Source organism: Leptonychotes weddellii, chromosome 10, assembly GCF_054177405.1.
Source record: "Leptonychotes weddellii isolate Sample4059 chromosome 10, ASM5417740v2, whole genome shotgun sequence".
Taxonomy (NCBI): Eukaryota; Metazoa; Chordata; class Mammalia; order Carnivora; family Phocidae; genus Leptonychotes; species Leptonychotes weddellii.
Window position 1 is genome coordinate 7938323 of NC_138378.1, and position 12296 is coordinate 7950618.

The 12296-nt window shown below is 47.2% G+C and overlaps 1 protein-coding gene across 2 annotated transcripts in view; it reads right to left on the reverse strand.

Moving 5' to 3' along the window:
- The window catches only part of TSHZ2 (teashirt zinc finger homeobox 2), a 437572-nt gene that overhangs the window by 49436 nt on the left and 375840 nt on the right, over nt 1-12296 (reverse strand). The window lies entirely within an intron of this gene.

The following is a 12296-nucleotide window of genomic DNA, read 5'->3' on the forward strand; positions in this document are numbered from 1 at the left end:
ATTTATACGCTGATTGTGTGACTCACAGATATTTATGGGTCATGGGCTCTATTCACTGCATGATGCTAGATCAGGGGCTGGCAAACTTTTTCTTAAAGGGCCAGGTGGTAAATATTTTGGAATCCCTCAGGCCCTGGGGACTCTGTAGCAAGTACTAAACTGTTGTAGGGCCAAGGCAGCACAGCAATGAGCGGGTGTAGCTGTGTCCCAGGGAGCTTCACCTACACAAAATGGCAAATGGGCGGGATCTGGCCCCAGACTAGGATGCCAACCCCTGTTCTAAATGTTGAAGCCACAGAGGTAAAAAGAGCAAAGACCCAGTTCCCAAGGAGCTCACCGTCCAGAGGAAATCTCCAAGTGAATGAAAGCTGACTACAGTACGAAGAAATGAGGCCAGAGAGCAGGTTTTCTGGATATTTTTATGTCCAGGGCCTCTGGGATTGTCAATGAAGCATGTTCTATATTTGGATCTCTATTGCTCTATTTACCACCACCATCATCCTGATGACCACTGAGACCTCCAACAAATGTCCAAGGCGCCACTGGGGTGGAGCCCCTGAGAGTCTTCACTCCCTCCTCTCCCTCTGATCCTTGTTGTCATTCACAATGATGTACTCAGGCAGCCTCCCGCTCTCACTCCTGCTCACCTACCTTTCCGTGGGCACCAGGGGCGCCCTCCTGCATTGCAAATCTGTGTGGGCCCCCTGTTTAAACCCTTCCCTGGCTCCCTTGCCCTCCTGGTAGCTGCTGGATTCACGATGATGTACACACACACACGTGCGCACACGGACACACACACAACCAAAAAGGTGCAAACAATTGTCAATTAAATATTGTCTTTCTTCTCTTAATCCAGACTTTCCCTTATGTCTCCTCAAGCACATGTACACACCACACACACACACACACACACACACACATATAAGAGGCACACACAAGCACATATAATGCATACGTATCATATTGTTTTACTATTATGCACTTTCTTTTTTTTTTTTTTTAAAGATTTTATTTATTTATTTGACAGAGACAGAGATAGCGAGAGCAGGAACACAAGCAGCGGGAGGGGGAGAGGGAGAAGCAGGCTTCCCCCCGAGGAGGGAGCCCGATGTGGGACTTGATCCCAGGACCCTGGGATCATGACCTGAGCCGAAGGCAGACGCTTAACGACTGAGCCACCCAGGTGCCCTCTGCACTTTCTTTTTGTTTATTATTGATGTTATGAGGTTAAGCTATGATAGGGATTTTAGGGGGATTGTATAGGTGAGTATAGATAGGTATGTTACTAGGATAATAAGAGTGCGTTCTTCAGGAGGCCTGTGTGGGTAGGGGTGCATGGGGCGGGGGCAAGGGTGGAGAGCAAAGGGAGAAGAAGAACATGTGGGAGCAGGCCGCAGGGCCGGGGGCCACGGGTGAGGGCCCACCAGTGTGAGCAGCAGTGCCTGCTTCTCAGAATCACCTATATTGATCATTTTATCGTTGCATATTTTCATTTTCTCTCCCCCAGGCATTTCCCAAGCTGTGCATTGGACTAAAAAAATGAATCTTAGACGATCGCCAACCTGGCATTTCGCTGATTTTTAATGTGTTTATTGTGTAAGTTATCAACAGAAGCCTTAAGGGCTTTTGGTAATGGGGTATGTTAACGACAAAGGAAGAAGAGAGACAGGAAAGAGATTTTCTTCTCTAGGTGTTGTCTTCTTAATTTGCATAAGTGACAATAGTGAACATCTTGATTCGCTGCCACCTTTGTAAAGCTTGTAGTTGGAAATCAGCCACCATATATAATAATAACCTCTATTTATATATGACAGGCCCTGTCCTCAGCATTTTACAAACATTATCTCCATCAGTTCTCTAAAAACCCTTAAGAAGCTGCTCATGCTCATCTGAAAAAACCCGAGGCTCAGAGAGGTGACATTTGTCATCCCGGGTCAGCCAGCTGGGAGGTGGCAGAATCAGGGCTAAGCGCAGGTCTTCCCCGGCTTGGGCGCCTAGGTGACTTAACCGAGAACAGCAGCTTTATCAGCAAGATAAATCAAAAAGATCTACTTGCAAAATCAAGTTCATGGGCCCTGGTTTTGTCTACTGCTATTAGCCACTGAGCTTAGTCTGACTCTCTCTTTTAAACGAGATTTTTCCAGGAAAAAAAAATAGCACAAGAACTCGGTAAAGAAGTTCAAACACCACAAAAGATAGACCTCCAACCCCAGGGCTCATTTCTGATCTTTCCTGAACTATTTCTACATAAATAAACAAAAGTGTCTATACACACACACAAAGAGAATTATTTTTTAGAAACAACTTTGTTGAGTGTAATTTATATATTTTTAATACAAAGATGAATACTATAGACCTAGATATTTCCATTAAAGACTAAATCTTATGATCATTCTACATCAACACATGGGGATTTACTTGATTCTTTTTATTTTTTAATTTTTTAATTATTTTTTAAAGATTTTATTTATTTATTTATTTGAGAGAGAGAGAGAGAGAGAGATAGCACGAGCTGTCTCAGGACCCTGAGAGCATGACCTGAGCTGAAATCAAAAGTCGGATGCTTAACCAACGGAGCCACCCAGGCGCCCCTCCTTCATTCTTTTTAAAGGCTATATTGAATCTCCTGGTATGAAAGACTAAAAATGCTTCTGCAATTCCAAAGGGTGGAAAATACCCCATTTTTAAGTAGTACGTGGCCTATATTAATTAATTTAATTTCCTATGTGCCATATGAAATAGGTAGACCCACTTCTCAGATGAGGGAACTGAGGCATAGGGAAGTGAAGTGACTTGCCCAAGGTCGCACAACTTGCAAGTGGGAGAGCTAAGATTCAAGCCTAGTGGTCTGACGTCAGAGTCTATGGCTTTAACTGCTGCCCTGTATGTGCAGGCAATATTCCTACGAACATATCTTTATGCACATGCTCATTTCCGTGTAAAAGGTATATTTCCAGCCATGAACTTGCAGGTTGAAGGGAACAAATGCTTAAAATTCTGTAGCCGACAAAAACTGTCACATTGCTCTACAAAGAGGTAAAACCATTTACGCTCCCATCACCAGGGCATGGTCCCTTCTCTGAAGGTGTTGCTTCCTTTATTAATACATGGGGTAAGTGGCGTGGACTTCTGTCTTAACCACAAGTGTGTCTCCTCTTCTAGAACAGAAACCACCTGAATTCATCTTGGGTGACTTTTAAGTGTCTCGATTTCATCATCCTCTGGCCGAACAAGCTCGTCCCATATGCCTCTCTCCTGTATTGTCCCCAGGAAGGCACATTTGCTAGCTGCCTATTAACTCTACCAGCACACACATAATTACTCATAAGGTTCTTAGTTCTGTCGAGACACCGGAACCTCTTATGACCATTGAGTCACACTGATTAGCTGATGGCATAAGCAGATGGGGACGGAGGGGATGATGTGGAGCGAGGAAGGCTGTTGGCAGCGGGGCTCTGCCGTATCTGTGCTCAGAGAACCCGCGGCTCATTTGGGATGAACAGAACCTATGGCATTTGGAAGACCAGCTGAGTTCATCTCGTTCCTCCACCTGCCTCTAGATGGCCCACCCGACTGGTGCAATTAACATCCCCGGCTCTGGCTTTGCATCAACAGACACGCCGTAGAAGACAGGCAAGAAAAAGACATCCTCCATCTCAAGTGTTGCTTGATACCAGAGGCCTCAAACTGTTGACTGGAGAACTTTGGCCTGAGAATATGTTTTTTTTTTGGTTGTTATTGTTTTGTTATGTTTTGTTGAACTGCACAGGGGATTTGAAAAATCCGGAGTGGTTGCCAACAAGTTAAAAATCAGAAAATTTCACATAACAGTTTCTTAAGGAAAAAAAAAAAAGGGAGATCTGGCAACTGGCAATTCTGGGTCTAAATTTCTGCATGGAAGGGACTAGCTGTTACCTCTTTTGGACTGAGCAAGTGCTCTGTAGTTCGCCACACTCCATACCACTCCCTGTTGTCTCCCATGCTGGCTCTGAATTCATTTCTGTCTGGCTCCTAGAGGCGTATGACTTCAGAGTCCCTGCTCTAGGTTCTTGGCATATAGCATTTATGCATGCATGCATGAATGCATGTATGTATGGCTATGTGCGTTTGATTAATATTTACTGAGCACATACTATATGCCAGGCCTTGTGCTGAGGAGTTAAGTGGAGAACGAAACCAATGTGGTGCCCAGTTCCGGCCTTCGGGGCTCCCCACTAAGGAGAGGAGCCTCATTAAAAAGACAGTCCCACAGAAGACTACTTAATTACTCTTTCTCAAGTGGGAAGAGGGAAAAGCAGAGTGTGTGAAGACAGTCCAGCAGGGGATCTAAACACACGGGAGAGAAGGTGTGGGGAAGCGTTTCACATACTCTGTGTACTATCCTTAATTTTGCATTTGAGAACGCTGCGTCACGGAGAACAGGGATAAATCTTCACGCTCAGGGGGAGTGGGGCTGGGTTGAACCAAGGCCATCCGGATGTGGATTCTTCGCTGGGGCTTTTCTGCAGGAGGGTCTACAAGCGCTCAAAAGGAGAAGGGGAGGCAGTTTACTTGGAGAAAGTGTTGTTATCCTGCTCTGAGGTGGGGGGAGGAGTGGTGGTTTTGATGCACTGTCCCATCCCTTCACCCTTCCCACCTGTGTGCACTGCAGGATTTCCAGGGGCTGGTGCTGCAGCCTTGCCATGAGGGAATGAATGGCCAATTGCCACCTAACTACACACCCCAGGGCCCCCAGCTAGCAAGTGCTGCTTTGCAAATATCCCAGCTCCCTCCTCCATGGGTGAAGTAACTCTGGCCTCTGGGCCACTGGCTCCCAGAATTCTCTGCGGGACTAAGTGCCAATGGCCCACGTGACAACTTTTAGGATAAGGTGCCCTGTGTCGGCTGCCTTCCCTTCCCTGTCTCACCTCCTCACTGCCCTACTGGTGTTTCCCGGGATCAGGAACTCTTGTCCCAGTGGTGGCTTCTGGGTGAACCCCAACTAATAAAAACCCAAGCCTAGCTGGGGCAGAGGTGGGGGGTGGCCAGGAGGATGTCCTGGCTGACCTTGGGAGACAGAGAGCCCTGGTACCTGGCCCCCACCCGGGGAGCTGACACAGAGGGGGCAGAGGTCTAGAGCCCGCCCAGAGGAGAGGGTTTCTAACTGCTCACATTGTGTTGCAGGAAGAAGCTGCTTGCTTGGACCAACCTGACCTCTGAGAATCCATCCAGGGAGGGCTGGGGAATGTTTGTTGGAGGGCTATGCAGGAGCGAGCTGTGGGGGGTGCTGAGGCATGTTCGGTGGGGTTGTCCCTCGGCCAGGGAGCCCTGACACTTGGGAGCAGAGTGGAGAGTCGCAGTTTTATACCTGGGGGAGGGAGACAGCTGCCTGGATCAGGGAACTGCAAGAGAGAGGACCCGGAGGAGAGGGAACCGTCCAAAGGACCCAGGAAAACCCAGGAGCTGTGGACTGAATGTTTGTGACTCCCCCCAAATTCTTCTGTTGAAATCCTAACCCCCGATGTGATGGTGTTAAGAGGTGGGCCTTTGGGAGCCCTTTTGATTGGGACTAGTGTCCTTATAAAAGAGACACCAGAGAGCTCCCTGCCCTCTCCACCAGGTGAGGACACAGCAAGAAGACTGCCGTCCATGAGCAGAATTGAACTCTCTGTAGAACCCAACCATGTTGGCACCTGATCTCGGGCTTCCAGCCTCCCGAATTGTGAGAAGTCAATTTTTGTTATTTATAATGCACCCAGTCTATGCTGTTCTATTATAGCCACCTGAATGGACCAAGACACCCAGAGAGAAAGAGTTAGGTTCTTCCCAGAGCTAGATGGAGGTAATGGTTGTAGGACAAGGTCAATGCACTTGATGCCACAGAACTAGACACTTGAAACTGGTTAAACTGGGAAATTTTGGGTTACATATATTTTACTCCAATAAAAAATACATAAAAGGGTCAGCTATAGGGGTGCTTGGGTGGCTCCGTCGTTGAGCATCTGCCTTTGGCTCAGGTCATGATCCCAGGGTCCTGGGATCGAGCCCCGCATCGGGCTCCCTGCTCAGCGGGAAGCCTGCTTCTCCCTCTCCCACTCCCCCTGCTTGTGTTCCCTCTCTCGCTGTGTCTCTCTCTGTCAAATAAATAAATAAAATCTTAAAAAAAAAAAGGGTCAGCTATAAGTTGGCTTGGAGCACAGACTGGGAGCCACCCAGACAGGGAACCCCCTTCTTGGTTCATCCTTTTCTCAACTTCCCACTGACCCATTAGAACTGACATGGGCTCCTAGAGACACTGAAGCTGCTATCAACAGGGGGGAGGAGCCTGGAGGACATGCAGAGAGGACCCCAGCCCCAGCAAGGACTTGCAAAAGGAGAGAAAGGATGTGCTCACTCCAGAATCATATCCCTGAGTTGAGTCTTCAAGTGACCATGGGCCTGTCTTCCCCAGGAATGAGTAGAAAAGTCTCTGGTTTTATCCAAGGGTGGGGGGGACGTTTACTCCCTCTGAGTATTTTTAAGTGGAGAAAGAAGTAAAATGATGCTTTGATCCCTCTTCGGGCGATATGCCTATTCAACAAAGGGTTACATGTTTTAACATTTCTTCGTGCTTATTATGTGTGGGCTCTTTGTTAAACGCTCTTGTTCAAATTGGTTCAGTTAATCCCTCTATGAGGTAAGTGAGGTAAGTACTATGATTAGTCACATTTAAGGTAAGGAGAAGTTATGTAAGTCTCCCAGTGGCCCATGCAGGAGCAGGGATCGGAGGCTAGGCCCCTCAGATTCTAAAGCCCTGCTATTACCCACTGATCCCGATCGCCACCTGACGGTTGAGATGCAGGGTTCTCTTGGGACCAAGGCTCCTGAAGCTGCCTGTAGGTTTTAGGGAGGTGCTCGGGACTTCCTCTGCTTACATCAGTTGGTGTCGAGTCTGGGCTGACTTGAGTTTGGAGCCCTGCTGGGACTCGGCATCAGACTTGGAGGGTCAAGGGGGTGCCGAGGCCAAGGTCCTGGCCATGGAGGAACTTCAGATCAGATGACACGTCCACTTACTCATTTGTAAAATGGGGCAGTATTTCTTATCTTGTAGGAGAAAGTGCCCCCAGAGTGCTAAACACCGTCCCTGGCATGATGAAAGTGTTCCGTAAATGACAGTGACAATAATATTTGACTCAGAGCACTGGAAGCCAGGAAACATTGAGTTATGCTCATATTAACATGCTTTCAAAACTATACCAATGATCAACAGCACACATTGTAAATTTTCACAAATATTGCAAAGATGATAGTGCTACTATAAAGGGTTAACAGTTCAGAATGCTCACAACTTCTTCTCAGGGTGTCCCAGACACTAGGCTCAGAGAGCGATGCATTGTGTAAGTTGATTCCGGTGATTGCAATGAGTACCTTCTCGTCCAGCAATTTCATTATCCTGTTGAAGCCTTGCTCAAGATCCTAGATCTGAGTTGGCGTCATGTAGAGATGGCTCAGTTTGTTCGGCTTTCTCTTGCATCAGAGACTTCTCAGCGGAGTCTGCTCCAGGATGTGTCTGGAGCAGGGGAGTGTGGGGAAGAGGCATGCTAGTGGTTTCCGGGCAGACTGAAAGTGGGAAGAGTTGGTGGCCTGCCTGGAGTGAGCGGGGTCAGCAAGGGAGGCTTTGTACTTCTTGGAGTCATCTTCATCCTGTGATGCACCGTTTGCTGGAAGGAATCGTAGAATCCGCAAACGAAGATGTGAATTCTTCAGGCCCTGTTCTAATGGGCAACTCAAGGCCCTGCCTCCACCTTAGCAAGTCCCCAGTGCTGCGTGACATTCACTGAGCCATCAAAGGTTCTGTTTGCCTAGTAGATAAAGGGCTTGCAATCTCAACTCTGAAAGCAAAGCGTCCATCCCCTCTCCACGAAAGAATTCCTAAGAATTCCTAAGCAGCAGGCTGTCATATATCAATATTCCTTTTATCAAATAACATACTGAAAACAAGACCTCCATTAATTTTTAAAAAATATTTAAGCTGATTAGAAAGTTGGTTCTGTATTTGATTAAGTTCTGCAGAAACTGGGCTTGTGATGAATCATTGAACAAAGACAGTTTTTTTTTTTTGGTACAGCAATAAAGCCTCAAATGATTAATTAAGGGCACAATGCCAAAACAAGTGTCTTTGTTTAAAATGCAGTGGACAAGACAGCCTTGGGAAAGTTGATGTCTTAAGTAGACGCCACAACATGTTTTTAATTATGTTCAGGAAGACGAACAAGAATAGGAATCGCCAACTGTTTAGAAAGATAATTTTTTTCAAAGAGAGATTAGAATTAAAAAAAAACAAACAGAGCATTATTGACTTAACACAAATGCCATTTGTCGGGCCTTTTGTAATTTCCTTATTTGTGTCATCATTCTGGAGTTCACACCCCCCCTCGTGTGATAGCGTTTGGCATTCGTTCAGCTCTCAGCAATATGATACAGTAAACATGCAGTGACTGCTCATATTAAAATGTTTTATTTGTTGTAACTGTACAGATGATCAAGCCGTGCAAGTCCTAAATTATCCCAATCATTGCCCAGGCTAATCGGAAGAGAGGGAATCAGGGACCGTCTCTGTGAGATGAGCAGGCAGGCTTAGGGTGCAGGGCGAAGCTGTCATTTGGAGAAGAAACAACAGCAGAAAAGTTTACGCAACATCAGCTCTCCGTTGCGCCATCCCGAGAACAGCCCAACGCTCCGCTGAAACAGACATCAGCGGCCTGGATGAAGCACAGAGTGAAAGATGCGTTTGGAAGCAGCTTAACTTTGGGTTGTATCGGGCAGTCAGATTCCATTTGGATCAAAGCGTCCTATCTCAATATTCATGATAATGACAGGTTGAGCTTTAAACAAGGCCAGCTCTTAATTGTAAAATGCTGGAGCCAGAAGAGGAGCCTCACGGTTTGGCCTTTTTCCCCTAAACTGTCAGGAAATGGCCTCCACTCATTTGGAAATCAATGGAAATATTGCAGAGTGGGGGCTGCGGGCTCTGGATTTCAAGAAGTCATTTAGAGGTGTCACTCACAGGTACTCGAGGCTCCCAGTCTTCCTTGTTGTCCATCGCACTAGGTTTTGAGAAATGGTTAATTATTCATTTTGCTAGTAAGTAATGGTTTTATCTTATCATACGCATCCACATGATTAGAGAATGGGTTGAGAACTGCGGAAGTGTTGCTCTGCCTTTTGGACGGTTGGTCCTTGGTTTCTTCGCTCTGCTAATGTGGTTTGCGTCCCTGCTCGGCGCTGGACTCCGTGCTGAGTGCTGGAGACATCGGGGTGAACGAGCAGGCTCTCCCCTTAGAGAGCTCAGACTCCAGACTTGGCCAACTGAAAGGAACCACATTTCTGGGGGAGGACCAGCATTCTGGGCCCTGGTGATCTGGAGGCACAGGGAGGGCCTGGGCATAACTGGACACCGGCTCTGTGTTCTCCCCAGGAGGACGCCAAGACCTTGCCACGCTGAGATTGACTCAGGAAGCCAGAGAACCTGATGTTTGCCAGCGACCCCTTCAATCAGGGTGACAAACTAGGGCCTGCAGGCCATATTCATCCTGCAACCTACTTTTGTAAGGCCTGCAAGGGAGAATGACTTTCACATTTGTAAATGGTGGGGGAAAAAAAAAAAAAGCTCCAAAAGAATAATAATGTTTGTGTTATCTCAGCAACCAGAAGTAAAGATGTTCTGGAACATGGTTGCACTCATCCATCTCGAACACGGCCTCTTTCGGGCTGTGTCATGATTCAGCTCCATGCCTCAGCATGAAAGCGGCCACGGATGATCTGCAACCAGATGGGTGGGGTTGTTTTCCAGCACAACATTTCCACTGGCTTTTCCACAGTTTGCCAAACTCTGACTTAAACCAAAATCCTTAAAGGCATGGCAGGAATTCAGCTACTTCCTCCTCTGGGCCTGGCTTGACGTGAGGCGAGAGAGAAAACATAGAAGACCATGGACAGGAAGGAACTGTGCAAAGGTGGTTTCTGTTCCTGCTCATTTTCCAGAAGATTCTATGGCCTGGGCTTAACGAGAAGGGAGCTTGGAGGGGTGTGCCAATCCACAACCCAATTGCAGGGGGACAATTGGGTTCAGCAGTCGTCCTCCCCGGAGAACGCTTGGAGTGTCTGGGGGTGGGGGGATGCTTTCTCGAGCCCTGTGGGATGGGAGCAGGGAGATGAAGCCTCCTGAGGGCCAAATGGTCACTCGGCACCTTTTCAGCAGAGGTCTTTGTTTCACTGAACATGTCAGGGTGTTTGTGGGAGGAACCAGGGGTGACTGGAATCACCTGCTTAGTGGAGGGAAGCAGGATGGGACATCGATGGGCCCAGAAGGGATCAAGAAGAAAGCTGAGCTTGGGCCACAGGCAGACGAGGAGAAAGGACTCTCTGGGATTGTTTAGAGAAATAGTGAAAGGCTTTATCGGGTGTTGCCCGGCAGCAGAGTGATGTCACCCCACTTTTGTGTTTCCCCTGTGAAAATTTGCCCGTGTCTCTGTTATTTGTTGGCACTTAGGTGGGAGAGGATTCTCTTGAGGAAAACTGAAGTGGTTCCAAGTTCTGCTTGGGGCTGGCCTCAAGTGAAAAATAGGGGGGGCCACATGGTGGGACGAGGAAGACGCGGGAAGAGCTGACATTCTTGAGGCCACCTCACCCAGGTCCCAGCTGCTGTCACGCCCTCCCTCCATGGGCATGTGGCCATCACTGAGCTTGTCATCTAAAGTAGCCCACCCCTCCCTCATTCTCTAGCCTCCCCACCCTCATGCCCGGCTTTAGTTTTCTTCAAGATGCCTATGATCACTTGACATACTATATAATTATTTGGTTTTGCACTGGTTGCTTTTCTCCTTTATTTAAGGTCCGTGAGAGCAAGCGATATTGTCTGTTTTGTTCACTTCTGCAACCCCATGCCTTAGAACAATGCCTGGCATATAGTAAGTAGGATACATTTGTTCAACGAATGCTCCAGAGGATGCAGGGTTTCCTACGAGCTGCCACGAGACCGCGGGGTAGCACCTGCTCGCCCACCTGCCAAACTGTGTGTTCTACTTATACGCCGGCACCTCCTTAACTCAAGCCACCTAAAGGCACCAATAGTCTCCTAAATGTCTGCTTGCTTCTACTCCTGTCCCCTCCAAATCCAGGCTCCACACCACAGACTATCCTTTTCTATATGTAACTTGAATTATGTCACTTCCTGGCTTAAAACCCTTCATTGCTTCTTTTTTTTTTTTTTTTAAAGATTTTTTATTTATTTATCTGAGAGAGAATGGGAGACAGAAAGCATGAGAGGGGGAGGATCAGAGGGAGAAGCAGACTCCCCGCCGAGCAGGGAGCCCGATGCGGGACTCGATCCCGGGACTCCAGGATCATGACCTGAGCCGAAGGCAGTTGCCCAACCAACTGAGCCACCCAGGCACCCACCCTTCATTGCTTCTTGTCACTCTTAGAAAAAAAAATCTATACCACTTTTCATGGCCCACAGAGCTTCCTAAGTGGGTCCATCTTTCTACTGCCATCTTTATATTCTTGCTCACTCTGTTCTAGCAACACCCACCTCCTCTTCGTTTTTCCAAAACATCACACTCACTTCCCATTAGGACCTTGATACTTGGTGCTTCTGTTCTCTGAGCTTCCCTTGGCTACCTCCTTCATGTCCACTCAGGCCCAGCTCAAAGATCAGGCACCTCAGAGATGCCTCCGTTGACCATCTGGTCTGGAATAACCCACCACAGCCCATCACTTTTTAATCCCATCACCTAGCTCCGTTATCTTTTCCTTTTGGCTCTTCATCACCAGCTGTAATTCTCTTATTTATTCTGTTGTTTATACTTTACAGTCTCTCCTCCTTTCCCAGGATGGGATGGATATTGGCACCTTGACAGCCATGACCTTGATCATCTTATTTATCACCAAGGCCTAGAATAGTACCTAGCATACTGTAGGTGTTCAATAAGTATTTGCTGAATGAATGAGCAGATTGATCTATGTACACAGAATTTCCTGACAACAAAGGAGTCGCTTTCTTGCCCATCTTCTAGTGCCTAGTTCCACGAATAATATATATTGGTCCCTTGTAGTTCCAGCCACATAATTCTTACAGGTCATCATAGAAGATCACATGCCTGGAAATTACTTACATTTTCTTAACTATTACCTTGAAGTTACAAGGAGGTTCAAAAATTAAGTGTGCTGTAGCTTTAAGTCTTAAAGCCAGTGTTTGGGAAGGTCTGGAAGTCCAGACAGCGGTCAGAAAATAACCTCTGGCTCCATAGTCTTTACAGAATTGTCCTACTTAAGTC